At 36.6% G+C, this 18,629-nt stretch overlaps 1 protein-coding gene across 1 annotated transcript in view; it reads left to right on the forward strand.

The window, feature by feature from the left end:
- Positions 1-1,801: 1,801 nt before the first annotated feature.
- Positions 1,802-18,629, forward strand: part of fam110b (family with sequence similarity 110 member B) — a 69,280-nt gene continuing 52,452 nt past the window's right edge. The window contains exon 1 of the mRNA XM_052133216.1: positions 1,802-1,937. The gene's annotated coding sequence lies outside the window, so the exon portion shown is untranslated. The remainder of the gene's footprint in view (positions 1,938-18,629) is intronic.

An 18,629-nucleotide genomic window follows, 5' to 3' on the forward strand; every position in this document is an offset into this window, starting at 1 on the left:
CATCTCACAGCAAGAACTGGCAAAGCTGGTGCAGTCCATGAGGAGGAAATGCATTGCAATACTTAATGCAGCTGGTTGCCACACCATATACCAGGGGTGGGCATCTATTTTAGTAAAGGGGCCACATTGGGCTTTAAGTAGTGCATAGGGGGCCACATTGTATTACTTTTGAGATACAATGTTCTGCATTGATTTGGTTTTTGTATCTTTTAAGCCCAGAAATAGTTGTGTACTCAATTTTCTGAAGTGTATCTGTGACTAGTGGATCTATTCTGCAATTGCCTAAAGTATTGTATTGCTCTACAAAGGTAGATACTTTTCTATCAGGCATTAAAAAACAGAATAAAGTCTGAGCATATACATTTATTTTACCATCTCTACTTCCCTGTTAATTTATTATTTAATTTAACACTCAGGGGTCTGTTTTAATAATAATAAAAAAAATTATAGAACTTTTAATGTTTGTCGCAAAGCAGGCGAGTTTTCTAAAACTTTACCCTTTTACATGCTAAAAGGGTGATGATGCGGGTCTCCTGGATGGTTTGACTTTCAGCACACAAATGAATAACACAACTACATGAATATGATAAATGATTACTGCAAGAGTTAGCTTAACATACAGGTGCGAAGGGACTTCAACATTTCTAAATTGCACAAATAAAAAATACATATACATATTCATCTCTGGCTTGGTTTTGCTCGCTTGTCAATGATTACCCCTCAGTGCGTAATTTAATCACTGAGAAGGTTTACCAGCAAAATTAGTAGCACCAAACATCACAAGCAGCCTCAAGAATGGACAAAGAGTAGCCGTATAACACTTTTCCTTGAGCAGAATATTGCACTAGAGATAGCTAATTTTGTTCAAAGGAGAAAGCCAGAGATATAAATAGCGCACTCGCAAGCATGGTTGGCAGATTGCACAAAATAAGTATAACATTAGGCGGAATATTTCCAATTTGCGCAAGTATAAATCTCAAACTGGGGGTGTTTAGTCTCTTATCTGGCAACCCTGAGCATGTTGCACGCTTTGTGGAGAGACGTGTTAGGTCCCAATGCAAGTTAACTGAAATATCCAGGCCATATATTTGACTGTTACATTTGATTTTGACCCCCTTGTTCAGGGACACATTAGTTTTTTTGTTGTTGCTGATATTGTCTCTTATATATATATATATATATATATATATATATATATATATATATATATATATATACTATTTATAAGAAAGAAATTGAGGAATACTAAATGTGGGCATAACTTGGATGAGCTATAGGGGTGGAATGAGGTCCCGGGTTACTAAATACCCAAGGTATATGTGTTTAGGGTTAAACAATTACAGTTAAATCGAAAAATCCAGGTTTTATGTTATTTTATTGACATAACCTTTTATCCCTCCCAAAAATAAATTATACTGTCCACAAGTATCCGAAAAACATAAAGGTTTAATAGTAACCATTTTCGCACAGAGCACGTTTATTATTTATGCTTGACATTTAAAGAAACGGACCACAAACAGTGCTTATCAAATGCACGCGGTAAACCGGTAGTGGTCACTTTAAGAAAATTGGACCGCATCATTTTCAAATTAGGGGTGGACTTTCAGTTTGAACATCGGAATACCATTGTATAAATAATTAATATTACACTTCTTTAACATAATAGTTATGCAGAACTGTATATTATTCTATATACTATAAAACTGGAAGTAAGACAATTGTAATAACTGGAATATCGATGTGGTGTGTTTGGACGATCCACCACCTCTTTCGCCTAATAGTTTATTCTGGATCCAAGGCTCTCAATGCAGTGGGTTTCAATAAGCTGGGAGGTGCTGCCCAGCGAAATGCATGGAGTCATAGTCGACAGCGAATGAGCACGGAAATATACCACATCACCCTCATTCATTTGAAGTTCTTAAACTTAGATCAAATAGGTAAGTCATTTGTTTTCTCTCCCATCTCCGTTAAAGATGTATTCAGGATGCGCCAGTGTCTATTTAAAGCTCATAAGTGCCCTATTCAGTTTCAGCCTGTAGCATCCTTCACCTATTGTTCAACTGCAGACATCCAAATTCCATTAACATGAACATTGGCAATGACATGTAACGTGATTTTACAGTGCTACATTTGGTTTCCGTGATTTTAATGTAGAAGTGGCATTTTTCAAGAAGCATACGCCAGTGATTGCATTATACATTTTCTCCTAACTGGATTTTGCAGCAAAAAGGTGAAAATATTTCTGCTGTCATTAATCCGCATGGAATCTTAAAGTAGGCAGATGTTTACAGTAACAGGTTTTTCCTATATATGCCATTGTAAATATCTGATAATTTAGATGCATGAGCTTGCTTCCTTTTGGAATGTGTTGAGTTAGCTATTGATCGTCTATCAGGGCTGTTACTAATGTAGTTTCACCATGCCAAACTAAACACATATATTCAGCAATGCCTTGTTCCTCAACCCCCTCCTTGACCCTTAAATTTCATGCTGTTGTTTAGATATTGCTTTTTTTTTTTTTTTTCATTCTAAGCTTCTGGTGAAGGGGAAGCAAGTGACAGCTGTCACACAACCATGTCATCCAAACATACAAGGTTTGACAGGGTGGCTGTCACTGAAGTGGAAAATGTGCAGCCTTAGACCTGTTGTGTCTATGCATTATTGAAAAGATGGTGTTAAACTACTTTGTTGTTGTTCACAATCATTCAGCCAAAACCCATGCTTTGGTACACAGCTGCTCGAACCTGATTTAGAGGCTTGTTTGACTGGAGTATGCTGTTAGGATTAGAACGGCTGCTTAAAGGGATAGTTCACCCAAAAATGTTCTCATCATTTACTCACCCTCATGCCATCTCATATGTGTGTAACTTTATTTCTTCTGCAGAACACTAATTAAAATGTTCACAACTCTGTAGGTTCATTCAATGCAAGTGAATGGTGACCAACATTTTGAAGCTACGAAAAGGAGATAAATTCAGCATAAAAGTAATCCATATTAACTCCAGTGGTTTAATTAATGTCTTCTGAAGTGATCTAATCAGTTTTGGGTGAGATCAGACCAAAATATAACTCCTTTTTCACTGTATATCTTGACATCAGCAGTCTCCTTGGCTATCATATCCTTGGCACTCTGGACATTCATCAAGAACTAGGAAGTGTAATCGAGTTTGAAATCATAATTGTGCCCAGAGACGTTTTGGTCTGTTCTCACCCAAAACTGATTGGATTGCTTCAAAAGACATGGATTAAAACACTGGATTCAAGTGGATTACTTTTATGTTTTATGTGCTTATTGACCTGTTTCATGTGATGCCACTGTATGACCACGATGCCATGTTTGTGAACAAAATGTAATTAACCTTCAATGTGCTGCACTGTGGGAAGTGGCAAAAGTTAGCAATTTTTTTTTTCTATTTATAAATCTTGAAAAGATGATATTGCTGTTTACTTACCTTAGCCAAAATATTATTTTTCTTTCAATAAAGTTTATTTTTTAAAAGTCAGGATGATGTTATTCACAACACCAAGACTATATAAAGGTATATGATAATTATAACACTTAATAAATAAAAAAGCACTATAATGTGAATGCATAGTATATATTGATGTATGTGTATATATTAATGCTAGTCAATAAACAACACATCGTAATATTATGAAGCAAATACTTTATTCACACAGCCCGACTAAAAACAATGTAAACATATTAGTCTTATTCACTAAAATGCCTCGGTTGCTTTCTTTGTATTGCCTTTGAGTTAAAAGCAGCTCTTACATTCATATAAACAGGATAGACATGGATGTTTTGTAATATTTTGACCAAATAAGAGCAGAAAAAACACAAACATTTGTAACTTCTGAATGAGAGATGTTTATGGTGATGTACCAGTTGGCGTGTGACTTGCCGGTCACACATCAGACTTGCCGGCGTATGGAGTTAAATCGTGAAAAAATATATTTAAATGTCCGCGAAAGGCAAATTTGTCAATATTTGTGCTTACCTCAGATGTTCATACACCTTTCCAGGGACTTGGCATAAATCAAAAGCATTTTGGGTGGTTTTCTATTCACCGCCATCTGTTTCCATCCGCTGATGATCACAAATATGGCGGCTGTGGGGAAAAAGTGACGTCACCATTTACTTGCATTGTATGGGCCTACAGAGCTGTAATATTCTTCTAAAAATCTTAATTTGTTTACTACAGAAGAAAGTCATACACATCTGGGATGTATGAGGGGAGAATATGAGGGGAGTTAATGATGAGAGAATTTCCTTTTTGGGAGAACTATCCCTTTAATTGGCTGGTCATAATGTTGGCTAACAAAGTTAGACTTTTTGTTTTGAGTCATTAGCCAAAATCTTACTATATTAGGTCATTCAGTTTGAGCAACCAGACACTATTTTCAGTTCTGAGCAAAAGAAACTGCACACTACTTTGCAGTTCTTGTCCACTTCCTTTAAAAGAATGCAAATGGCACATCCTATGACAAGTGTTCCAAAAACATCACTGCTGATCCTCCTAGTATAAACAGTTAGTCTTTTTTTCTTCCAAACACAAACAAAGATTTTTAAAAGAATATCTCAGCTCTGTAGGTCCTCACAATGCAAGTGAAAGGTGACCAAAACTTTGAAGCTCCAAAAATCACATAAAACTAATCCATAAAACTCCAGTGGTTAATCCGTGTCTTCTGAACGGGTTACACATCCTAGCGCTATTAGTGCTAATCGAATTGTAAATCATGATCATGCCTAGAGACTGCAATGGCAAAATGTACAGTGAACAGATTTTGGTATGTTCTCACCCAAAACAGTTTGGATTGCTTCAGAAGACATGGATAAAACCACTGGAGTGCTGAATCACTGCTGATCCCCTAAACAGTTTAAGCAATATAGTTAAGTTAATGTATTTTACAATTCTCAGCTTTAAGGGATATTTCACTCAAAAGAGAAATGTCTGCCATTATTTACTCACCCTCAACGTGTGTCCAAACCTATATTACTTTCTTTCTTCTGTGGAACACAAAGAGATTTTAGGCTGAATTTTATGGACAGACATTTACTTTCACTGTATGAGCAAAAAAAAAAAAAAAAAAAGCAGTAACAAAATTATTAAAAAACATTTCCTCTGGTGATCCATGGATGACAGAAAGTTATACAGGTTTGGAATGACATGAGGGTGAGTAAATTATGACAACTTTTATTTTTGTGTGATCTGTTCATCTAATGTTTAGAAATACTTAGTTTACTGAAATACAGTAAACTTACAGAAGTGCTTTGAGTTAGTAGTAATAATACACTGGCAATAATACATTGGATTGCAGTGTTCTACCTCTCTCAATAGAGTAAGAGGCCATCTGGAAAGAGGAAAATAGAGTTGAAACAGTATCATGGGATTGTAAAGCCATGATGACTTCAGCAGAGATGCCGAAATGAGGTGCATTTAGAGGTAACATATGAAAATGCAGTCAGACTGAAGCTGTGTCCCAAATGACACACTATACACTATGCACTTACAAAATATACTATGCACTTAGCTGTGTAGTGTATGAAATTTCAAAGTGCAGTATCGTCCCAAAAGTTTGTTACTACTACACGGAAGCATTTGCCGTTTAACAGCTGACGGAAGTGACATATCAAGCGCACGTGATGTGTTGCCGCTAGCTTTAGCACATTAACGGACCTCAGTTCAACAGTTGTATTTCAAACAACATGCATATTCACAAAGCGTGGTGTGATAGTAAAGCATTCAACATACATATGAAAGGTGCTGTCTTCACAGAATTTTCACTTGCTGCTACATTCATCATTATTTACAACTATTTTGTCAGACCAGCAATGCAGCCTGTTAACGCCACCCCTTCCGCTATGTACGGCAAGCCACGTGTACTGAGTGCATGAAGTTGAAAAAGTGCATCATCCGGGCACTTAAAGTACAACGTTTTGTTGCATTTTCAGTGTAAACATACTACTCGCACTATTTGCACTACAAAATGATGTAGAATAGTGCAGAAGTGTGTGGTTTGGGGACACTCATTTTGTCTCTGTCAGCACTCCTGACCAGTATTTTATAGCTCCATGCTCTTGACAGAGCTTGAAGAAAAAAAGGGATTAAGTGCAGTCTCCACTTTGGCCATGGCACTGTTAAAAAATAAAATAAAAAATACAATGGTGAAGCAGTCTAGGAATAGCTGACACATTTTTTACATCATAGTGGCACCTTGCATTAGATAGTCAAGGCCGTAAACCAGTAGCGATTGAATCATAATTTTAGCAGATGATCCATTGGGTCATGTAGGGTGAGTTTTGTTGTTCAGATGTGGAAAGCCTTGGGCATTTGTCTGCTTCTTACGGTATGAGAGGTGAATCATAGGATAAATCATGAGAGTAATTAAAACCAGTCTTTTCAAAAGTCCCCTCCTCCAACCACTGCATAAGCCAAGGGTGAATTCAGCCATATTTTCTTTCACACAGTGGCTTTGCTGCCTTCAAGCACCCCAGTTAATTTGTGTTTTTCATGTGCAGTCTCTAATATGTAAGTACACACATACTTTGTGGACTGTTCATACTTCTGCTGCATTTAATTTCACACAAATGAAACGGAAATCTTTTAAGTACAAGAATGACAAAACAAGCTATTGTTTATTATTTGTGTAAGTTGAAGAATATCATTTCTAGCATCACTATATGATTGTACAAATTATGACTGTTTTTATATAGGTTTCCTGAACACTCCCCTCATCTACTATTGGTCAGACACACCACCCAAAGTCACCGTACAATGTAAACCCTACTAAGTTTTGAGGCAATTAGTTACATCAAATTTTAAGTTAATAAACTCACAAGTTTAAGTTAACAGAACTTTCAGATTATGATTTTGTATTATACATGTATGTTAATTGCTCTTAACTTGAAATATTGAGTAAGCTAACTCAATAGCATATACGCTCAGCTTAAATACTTCAAGTTGTGGGAACTTTACTTATTACTGGCTAGAACTAACTACAGTGTTGGTGTGGATAAAAAAAAAAAAAAACATTGTGATTTTTAAGCGATTTGAATTACCAGTTTTGTAAATACCCCCCACACACACACACACACACACTCACACACTCACACACTCACTCACTCACTCTAAAACATTAAACACTAACAATTATCTACCTTTACATTCATCTTGCACAGTGACATAAAATAACATTTGCTGGTAATTTTTAAATTTACTCTCTCTGTTGAGTACCATGCAAAGCATGCTGTGAAATAGAAATCCCCTGCTCAGTTTCAGTTAAATTTAAGTTCCTGTGAATTTAAAAAGAGAAGTTTAGCAAACTTAAAACAATAAAACAATTCAGGTTACTTAAAATGTGTCAGTTTCATGAACTCAAAAGAAAGAGAACGATCTAAATACTCTATTAATTTATTTAAACTAAATTGTATGTATTAATTTTTCTCCAATTAATTATTTTGAGCATTAGGGTATAGAGTGTAATGTTGAGCCTGTTTTGATACGATGGCCTGGTTGGGATGCTCAAACAAACAGAGCAATGTTTTGAAAGTGTCAACGTGTTTACACTTTTCAGGGGAATCAATCTACGATTGGCTTATAAGAAAGTATTTTAACTTTGATAAAGTTAAACATATCACCTTTAAATCATATATCTTGATGAGTCTGAATGTTGTGATATTTCATTCATAATCAGAAAAGTTTCATCAACTTTAATAAACAAAACCAAGTCAACATTTTTTCAGCCATGGAGGGGGAATGGGAGAGGCTGATGGGTCAAGTATCCTATAGGACAGTTGGGTTGATCTGATGTAAGAGCAAATGATTGAAGACAAGAGACAAAAAGTGAAGAGAGGACAAACCCATGCAGCCTTGTCTTGAAACATAACGATGTGTCTCAGTTTGGACTTGATGTCATGGAAGAGAGGAAAAGAGGTTGAAAAACATTTAAATTCTGAGCAAGGTATCCCTTATAGTTTGTTACAAATATATTGAAATTCAGATTCAATGTTGTGACATAATGGACATTATCCTTTCAATGTTATAATTAAAGAATAATCAAAAAGTCTTTAACATCTGATACTGCTAATGTAATTTAGGCAGCTTGTCAGCTTGACTCATGTCATGAAAGCACAGACCAGTTTGGATGTCCCCTGACCTAGTAGTTATTAGTCATGATAAAACACTTCTGTGCTCAGGTTGACTGTGCTAGTGTTATTGTGGTTTCATGTTGCCTTTTGTATTGTTTATTCTCAAGGGGCGGTTTAGGCCCATCTGTCTGATTATTCACTTCAATAGTGGCTGCAGCTGCATAGCCTGACCCCAGCAGGCCTTTGTAATGTGCCCAGCCATGGCGTGTGTTTGTTTCTGTGCATGTACACATGTACATGTGTGTACGCAAGTTATCTGTTGCCTTTCTGTGGAGGGCGTGCCACCAGTCTGCTTTAAAGGTTCTTTGGAAGAGGTGGCATATTACTCACAACAGACAACACAAAAAACAAAGCTTTTTATTAGGGTGTGTTCACACTTGTAGTACAGTTCTCTAGGTCCTCTTGGTCCAGACCAAAAAAGAAAATGATACATTTTAGTCCTGGTTCGCTTAGCTCACACTGGCATTTATAACACTGAACCTAACGATACACAACCAAAGGCATCAGAAAAAATTCACAACCTGATTGGACAGCTTTTATGATGTATATTTTTTGACGAACTTGCTGATCATCCAAATCAATGCTGGCTGCTGGGCGAAATGCGCTTGTTATATTTATATATGTATATATGGTGGTATTTTTAGCAGATGAGAACAAACAAAGAGCTAATGAAATGTTTAAAGGAGTCAAAACAGCGCCATGAATTTCTTCCGTTGTACACACAAAAGAAGATATGCTGCAAGGACGGCTGACGGCGGTTCCGACGCCTGTACCGAACTATAATGGGCAACATAGCTCCTATGATGAGAAGAACCAGGTATGCTTCAGGTCAGTATTAGACAAATTATTTCCGGTTTAGACCATGTTGCATGGTCCAAGTTGCGTTCATATATCAATCGAACCGTACCAGAGTTCGTTTGGAAGTGGACCGAGACCCACCATTCAGGCGGTCTTGGTCCGCTTGCTTGGTGTGAACCAAGGTTCGGGTGACAGCGTTCACACTTCAAATGAACTGCACTAACAGAGCAATTGCACCAGAGTTAATTTTAATCTAACCAAACCTGCCAAGTGTGAAACCCTTAAGCAGCTGAACAGAAGTACAGGTGTCTTGTCAACAGAACCACTGCTCTGTTGTCAACAGTTGTCTGCATGCGTTAAACGGCAGTCACACAAGACTTTGAGCATGCAATTTTATTTCGGACACCACAATGAACAGTATATGATGTCACACACATGTACTCCTGGATTTAATTAAAAAGAATAATCCCCAAATAGCAAATAATATGTTAAAAATTGTAAAACATACAGCTACTCAATATCCTACAGCAATAAAGCATGCAGCTTTGTAATATGTGTTTTTTTGTATTGAGCCAAGAGGTGAGTGATGTTTTGATAATTTCCTCATCATCTGAATTTGCTGGTCAGACATCACCAAACTTGAATTTTTTTCTGCAGTGTAATGCTAAATTTCTTCGCATGAGCTTGTGTTTCCAATATCCTTTGTTCGAATGCGTTTGAATGGAAGTGAATGGACTGTGAAGTGTACACTGTAAAAACTGATTTTAAGATTTTGTTGTATCAACTAGCTTTTTTGAGTTGACACATCTAAAATTTCATGCCAACTTGTTAAGTTTTGATTCTGTAGAGCTGTTCAACCATGACGGCAATTTAGGCTGATGTCTAATTCGCCATGGGTTCCCTCAGAAGTTTCCAATGGGTTTTCATAATGGGATTTTTGAACTTATGAGTAAAACAAGGTCTCTGGTTATTTGATGATACGTGGACATTTTGTTCTACAACATAAATTATACACTTACCTCAAACGTGAATTTTGAAATCGCCTTGTGTTTTTAAAAAAAGTATATAATTCAATACAGCTTCAAAATTCAAGTTTGCAGTATGAAAGTGTGTAATTTATGTTGTAGAACAAAACATGCACCTATCATAAAAGATGTTTACCACAGACCTAATTTAACTCATAAGTTCATTTATTGTCATAATTTACCTGTCATAATAAGCCCCTGTGCAGATGTCTTTTTTGGAGTGATATACAAAATAATATTATTAAATACTTTTTTTTTTTGTTTTAAGAAATGCATATATAGGCACAGCTTGTATTTGTCTTCAAAACAAATTTTTTGTATTTTATTTAACAGTGACATGATCCTTTAGGTGTCCTAAGCAAATACAAAACATACCGGTACTCAAAGTATTCAAATATTTACAGTTGAAGTCAGAAGTTTACATACATTTAGGTTGAAGCCTTTAAAACAAATATTTTAGCCACTCCACAGACTTCATATTAGGAATATGAATGTCGGACTCCTGGACCCCAATCAGCCTGATGAGGCGAGCGAGGGATAAAGGTGACCGGAGACAGCAGCTCTCTCGCTCTCTTGAGAGAGAAAATTACTGGCAGCTGCCCCAGTCTTTTTATTTAATTAAATATAATTTATATTGTTTTCCTTGCCCCTTTACAGTTTCACTTTTAATTGACTATATCACAATTCCAGTGGGTCAGTTAACTGTGCCTTTTAAGCAGCTTGGAAAATTTCAGAAAATTATGTCAAGCCTTTAGACAATTAGCCAAATAGCTTGATACAGGGCTCCGAACTCCAGAAATATGTTTTTTATTTCTACTGCTCTTCAGAATCTACATTACAGATAATTACATAAAGTATAATATGCATCAATGAATGTTTGCACCTTGTGTAATAGTGTACAAGTCCCTCAATTGTCCTAAGTGTCAAAAGCTTGATCTCATATATATTTAAAAAAATTATAATAATTTTTGTCTTTCTTTACGGATACCGGATGGCCCAAACACAGAGACTGCAAGAGTGCAAACTGAAAGAAATTCCAGATGCTGTTTATTGTGCTACTCCAATCCCAATCATTAATTACCAGAAGAAGAAAAAAAGTGGTACACAATAAGGGACTTTTAATTATAAAGAAGCCTGAAATACATTTGGGACTTATTTTGAAATGTCTGCACTCCCAATTGTGAGCTCACTGACGACTGATTCACTGAGAAACTGAATCTGATTGAAACTGCTAAACTGAGTTCAAACCCCTGAGTTCTTTTCAGGTGATTCAAGAAAAAAAACCCGGTTCAAAAGAGTAATTTGTTCACGACTCTCTCGTGCTGGGTTTGTTGTTTTGCATTGCAGCAAACTCATCACAACAGAACGGGTGAAAAGTGGTGCGAGACACACTGGTGTGCGCTCTAAAGATGTATTCAATAACTCACAAGATGATATCTGATGAAATCGCATATGAACGCACACGACCCGACTGTCACCATGGCGACTTGATGTTAAATTATTGTTGCAATCAATTATTTTTGGTTGCATTTGTGACCGTTTTAGTCGCAGTCTGAAGCCCTGTGATAGGAGGTGTAGCTGTGGATGTATTTTAAGGCCTACCTTCAAATTAATGCCTGTTTGCTCGATATCGTGAGAAAATCAAAAGAAATCATCCAAGACTGGTTTATTTGGAGCAATTTACAAATGTCTAAAGGTACCAAGTTTATCTGTACAAACAATAGTACACAAGTATAAACTCCATGGGACCACACAGCCATCAATCTGCTCAGGAAGGAGATGCATCTCCTAAAGATGAACGTATTTTGGAGCAGAAAGTGCAAATCAATCCTAGAACAACAGCAAAGGACCTTGTGAAGATGCTGGAGGAAACAGGTAGACAAGTATTTATATCCACAGTAAAACGAGTCCTGTATTGACATAACCTGAAAGGCTGCACAGCAAGGAAGAATCCGCTGCTCCAAAACTGCCATAAAAAAAGCAAGACTACAGTTTGCAAGTGCACATGGGGGCAAAGAACTTTTTAGAGAAATTTTCTCTGGTCTGATGAAACAAAAATAAAACTGTTTGGCCATAATGACCATTGTTATGTTTGGAGGAAAAAGGGTGAGGCTTGCAAGCTGAAGAACACCATCCCAGCCGTGAAGCATGGAGGTGGCAGCATCATGTTGTGAGGGTGCTTTGGTGCAGGAGGTACTGGTGGACATCATAAAATAGATGGCATCATGAGGATGGAAAATTATGTGGATGTTGAAGCAACATCTCAAGACATCAGCCAGGAAGTCAAAGTTTGGTCGCAAATGGGTCTTCCAAGTGGCCAATGACCCCAAGCATACCTGCAAAGTTGTGGCAAAATGGCTTTAGGACAACAAAGTCAAGGTATTGGAGTGGCCATCACAAAGCCCTGACCTCAATCCGATAGATCATTTGTGGGCAGAACTGAAAAAGCGTGTGTGAGCACGGAGTCCTAGAAACCTGACTCAGTTACACCAGTTCTTCGAAGGCTACCCAAAAAGTTTGACCCAGGTTAAACAATTTAAAGGCAATGCTACCAAATAATAACAAAGTGTATGTAAACTTCTGACCCACTGGGAATGTGATGAAAGTGATACAATCTGAAATAAATAATCCTCTCTACTATTATTCTGACATTTCACATTCTTAAAATAAAGATCCTAACTGACCTAATACTGAGAATGTTTTCTACTGTTAAATGTTAGGAATTGTGAAAAACTGAGTTTAAATGTATTTGGCTAAGGTTTATGTAAACTTCTAACTTCAACTGTAAATTCACAACTATCTTCATTATTTAGCTATATAGAGAAAACCATTCTCTCTTCTGCCATGTTAAAAGTTTACTCCTTCTCCTAACTTGGATACTTGGGTATCAGGTAGGCGCCCTGAGTGTGTTTTATTACTCCGTCTGTCGCGAGTATCAATTCTGGATGACTTCAAAGAAACTTCCGAAAATTCACACATCTATTTTGGGATTCACACTATTCGAGTATTTCAAATAACTCTCAACTATTAAGTCACCAAAACCCAATTCAATTTGTTGTTTTATTGCTTTTTTTAAATGTCCTTTTGGCTTACGCAGGCCTGAAATATTTAGATGCCCTATTATTACATCACAATTACTACAAGCAATCTAGCAATACAATGCCTGCTACTAAATATTGCTTTGATTTCTGCTTCAGGATGCATCAGCAAAACAAAATCATTTTGAATCAGGCTTTTATTGAATATCCAAGCACTTATTTCAGCTCACGCCTTGTCGGCTCATATCGAGAAACAAGATCACATCTTGTTTACAGGCTTGTGAGAAATATTTCTGCAATGAACTTGGCCCAACGCTAGGTCAACTGAAGGAGGATTAAGGCCACACTGCTGTGAGTGTGAAGAGCTCAGCAGAAGGTGTTGTTGAAAGCAGGCCTTTGGTGGTGCTCCACAGCAGATGGCACACACACTGGGAGCTGATGTAAGGTGCCTGGTCATATTCCTTCCCCCACTTTCTGAGGGTTATTACAAATCACTCAATAAGATTCTTTATTTGTGGCAGCATTATAATATCCTTCTTTAATTGGCAGGAGCTGATAGATACAGACACAAAGTAGTTCTGTATCTAGGTATTGTCACTGTTATGGTTCCAATATTTCATAATACCATATGAATGTTTGTATAGCCCACAACACCTATTAATGGTTTGCCATGAGACATTTCCTAGCTGCATGAAACTAAATTGTGTCTTTTATATAAGCAAAGTTGTTAACTGAAATGTTTGGGACATCTCTGATATTCTCTAGCGGTTGCTTGTATATTGGTATTCATCCCAAAAGATGATAACATAGATGATACCCAATAACATATAAATATGCACTCAAATGTAAAATCATTTTCACTATTAGCTATGTGCAAAACTATAGTCTACACATTTTCAAAATCACTTAATCGGTGGGATGCCTAAACAACAAGGTGACAATTAAGTCTCGAGGAAGCACTGAATAATTGGCCTGGTTTTTGGTTCCACTTGACCCTTTTTGAACACGTTTCTTAGGTGCTGTTATTGTGTTCACAAACAGCTGGACTGGGAACAACAGAATGGAATAGAATGCAGGGATCTCAAGACACGTTTAAAAAAAAAGTTAAACTATTTTTAACTTGACACTCCATCTAAAGTGGCACAAGTCATGATGCAATGGCTAAAGACATCCATATGTATGTATGTGGCTGTAGTGATGGACAGTCCTTTAAAGGGGATGATTTAAAGTCCACTTCTATGAGAGGGTTTTATGCTGCCAGCATGCTCATCACAGCACCAGCACTGAAAATATAAGAAGAAAATCTAAAATTAGTCAATGTCACTAATCGACTATTTGGTTGATGGATGATTCTACCATTGTAACCCATTCCAAATCATTATACATGTTAATGGGTATTATATAAATAAGCTGAGTGCATTATAAGAGTAATGTCGATTTCAAGTAATAAACTGCTAAACTCTGTGAGGTTCGTCTGACTGGAGGATTAAAATGTGACCCAAATCCTGTGGACTGGATGAAAAGCATGCATGGACCTGTGATTTGGGATCTTTTCTAGGAAATGGGGTCTTAATTACAAAGCATAGGCTAACATTCTATAGTGTTGTTCATGGTAAGGTGTTGGCATTTTTTGCTGAGGTTCATCAAGGTGGCATGTATCCAGTTGAACTCCTTCCTTTGAAGAAAATCATTTGATCTTATGAGGATTTTCAACCTATTATTTGCAATGCTCTTTCCTGTTTCAGGCTCTATCTTCACCAGATATTTTCCACACAAACAATAAGGATTAGCCTTACATGTTTAAGAGAGCCAAATTCCCCTCCATTTTATGATTTAGGTTTCATACAAATTTATTTTTTTTATTATCTCCACTGTATTTTCATTAGAGTTTTATACATTTAAATATTTTACTTACTTGTTTCTTATTCATCTTCATTGGACATTTGTGTAACTAGTGCTTAACTCCGTACTTTGTCGTAGAGCCATAGAAGTAGCATGGAGCAGAGGCATGGCATTGTCAGTAAAAAATAAATATGAGATTGTCAGTAAAAGATACAAATAAATACGAGGGAATTGGTTCTAGCATGTTTATCAATACACAAAAACTAGCAGTCTAGCTGTGTGGAGGATCTGTATGGGCATCCTTACATAATTTATCGACTTATATTCTTAGCTTGTTCCGTGTTTACAATTTGGATGAATAGAGTGTGCATTGATGTTATGTCACAATACGTTTTTGCCTTCTCAGACACTTGCTGTGGTGATCCATCTCTTTTTGTTTAACCAACAATATAAATGTGAAAAGTGTTACTAAACATTCACACCGATTCGTAGTTTTAGGCTGTTGAGTATCATGAGGTAAAACATCACAATATTTTCAAGTATCAACCCCCCCCATTAATGTTTAAAGATAAAGATAAATGACTGCAGTCCACAATATCTGCCATCTTGCTTTCACACAACAGCATTTACAGAGATCAGCATGATAGTGAAGGAAGTAAATTAACTAGAGGATCGGCAGATAGGTTGTAGCACTGGCAGAGGGCCAAGTATGATACTTAAACACTGACCTATTTCACTTTGGCTGCAATGTGCTAGTCTTGAGGAAATATAAATAACTGTCTCCACTGCCACCACATTTCAGTTGCATATTAATTTGCCACTGTTTGTGATATATTTTGGCTTTATTTTTTTCAGCAATGGTTACAGCTGTTTTGAGTTAATGATGTGACGCTCATTTTATTGTCCCGATTTATTAAATTATTAAGAAATGTATAAAACCTACAGTTTACAAAAAAACATTTACCTGAATACACCTCTTCTAGGATGAACATGTTTTCAGTTTTTTAGTTCAAAGTCATTTTGGTGTTTTTTTCTTGTGTATAAAGTCTAAAATGTCATGTGGTGTCACCATCCAGAGACCATAAAAAAATAACAAAGAATGAAATAAAAGTCTCTTTTAAAGCTGAAATTCTTGAAAAAAAAAAAGAAATGTTGGCAAGAATTGTACAGAATAATTTTTTTATTGCTTTAAAACAAATATAAAACATGATTAATATTTGAAAAACTTGTGTCCTCTAAATGAATATCATGTGGTATAATCAACATGTAGGTTGCCGTTTTGTTATTTATGTTGACAAAAACCTTAAAACAGAGAGGGTCCCTAAAAACATGTCTGATATTTTTACATTTGTATAAAAAAGCACATTTTGTTCAGATCATGTAGTGTAACCCTGAGAAAACTTCTTGATATGACTCAAAAAGGACATTTGTAAAAAGTATTAAATTAATGATGAAGTTGTGTACAGATGTAAGCAAGTCATTTTACTTGACATTTTTAAAGGACACCTATTATGGCATTTAAAATGTTCCTAATATTGTTTTGGGAGTCCCCAACAACAGTTTTACATGCATGCAATGACAAAAAACACTTTTGTTGTCTTATAATATGCATTTATGTTTACCTGATTTGCTCACCGACTCCCAAATGATTCATTCAGCGACTCATTTTTCCAAACCCCTCCTTTGCGTGACGCTAATCTGCGGTGATTGGTCAGATGACCCGGTCAGTTGTGATTGGTATACTCTGTGCAGAGATTGTTGGAAACGGAACGCCCATCACCGCTTTGTAGTAAAAAAATCAAAATCAGAGAAGGAATTTGAGTTGCTGTATGTTAGCGATCATAGCCCAAAGTTCGGTGGTAAACACCCCATCAGTTATTGTTTGCGTTAGCCCAACGCATAAACATATTGGTAAAGCACTGCATTACTACAAGTTATTGCTCTATTCTTTATGACAACTCCAATAACATCGACAAACATTTCACATATTTAAAAAAAATTGACATTGGAGACCTAGAAGCTGCACTGAGCATAACTTACACAACACACACAAATACTTATTAAGCATGCTAAAAAACACATAAAATCAACAATTATTAATAATACTTACAGATTGTGATTCGGAGGAGGAAGCTGATCCAAATAAACTTGGTACTGAACCGTCCTTCAGTATCAACCGGCTCGCGAATCCACACTTGAAAGCATTCACGTTCGTAAAGCAATCGTCATTAAAATGACGCGAACACAGCACAAGGTTCGGGTTATACTTGTGTGGTTTAGTTGTAAATATAAACTCTAGCCACTGATTCTTCACATGCTCGTCCCTGGGCAGTGAAAAAAAGGTCGCTTTTGATATGCACTTCAGAACACAGCGTCATGTTGTCGACATGATGTTTTCAAGTTTTCCCTGGTGTCTGCGCGCGCAATGAGTGAATTTGATAATTTTTCGTCTTGACGTCACAACGAAAAGGAAAATGACTCGTTGGAAAATCGATTCATTACATTGACTCAGAGTTGACTCCTACTTTTGAGAGACAATAACTTTTTTTACGGTGAACTTTCATATATAAAACTTTGCAGGATGTTTTTGTTCACTTAAATCTATGTTACACACTACATGAAAGGTAATTTTCAAAATTCCATAATAGGTGCCCTTTAAATTCATTAAATCTTTTTCTTTTTTTTTGAAAATGCTGTAAATTATTTAAAAAAATTATAAAAACAAATTTGATCAATTTGATCACCTTGTACAACCTTATTTGACACTGTTGCTAAGAGCATTTCTTCACCCGCTTAATGTTATATGTAAAGTTCAGTATCCCTCAGGTGACCCCTGTGCTGTGGTCCATCATGTGATTTGTGTTAGCCTGTTGAAGTAACTACTAGCTCTCCTGCTGGGCATATGACAAGCAGCAACAACATGGTGTATTATCCAGTTAATGCAATATAGAGGTTGTAAAATCGTTTGAGTTAATCTTTGCTTTTGTTTCCAAGTTCTGTGCTTTCCAAAACGTGTGAGTAGAGTTTAATGTAAATTGGGGCGTTTTGCATCCCAATTGCTCTTGATCGACATCTCCCCTAGCCAATCATTCGAAGGGGGGAAGTGAGGTCAGCCTAATGCAACTCCGATGGCTGCTGCTCAATATTTTATTATTTGTGGTTGATAGATATGCTGCTTGTGTCTGTTTTGAGGTTTTCTGCCAGCTCTAGGAAACAATTTGTTTTCCGAGTAGGCTATTATCATAGTCCATTAACACATGTATTTAGTTAGCAGAGTCTTTAGTTTAGGCATTATTTAAGATCCCTTGTTTGTAGGTTATCGGATACAAACCACAGCTCTAAGTGACTCATTAGAACATTGCGAATCACTGTTTTTCAATGTCAATGTTTTTTAATGCCTGACTCACTACTTTCAAGGTATGGCCTTACATTATGGCATAAATGCGAAGGTGACACCGCTTCAACTCATCCTCACCTGATGTTGGCAGTTTTTCCTCTCATTGGCCAGTCATTACCATTTGGCTCAAGGTCATAAAACGTGTACTGGTGTGTCTAGGATTTTTGTAAAACTGGACAGTGAGAGCGGTGATGACACTGTAATCCCACTGAAATCTGGCCTGCAATCTCCATTGATGAGATTAAGATGTTTCTCAACACTTTCTTTGAGTAGGAAGCTCCTCAGGGCAACAACTGTGTCTCCATATGAGCCCTCTTAATTGTACATGGTCCTGTTGTAACATATCGCACTCCTGTCAAATGGTCAGGAAGTCAGCA

The sequence above is a fragment of the Xyrauchen texanus genome, chromosome 9 (genome assembly GCF_025860055.1).
Source record: "Xyrauchen texanus isolate HMW12.3.18 chromosome 9, RBS_HiC_50CHRs, whole genome shotgun sequence".
Taxonomy (NCBI): Eukaryota; Metazoa; Chordata; class Actinopteri; order Cypriniformes; family Catostomidae; genus Xyrauchen; species Xyrauchen texanus.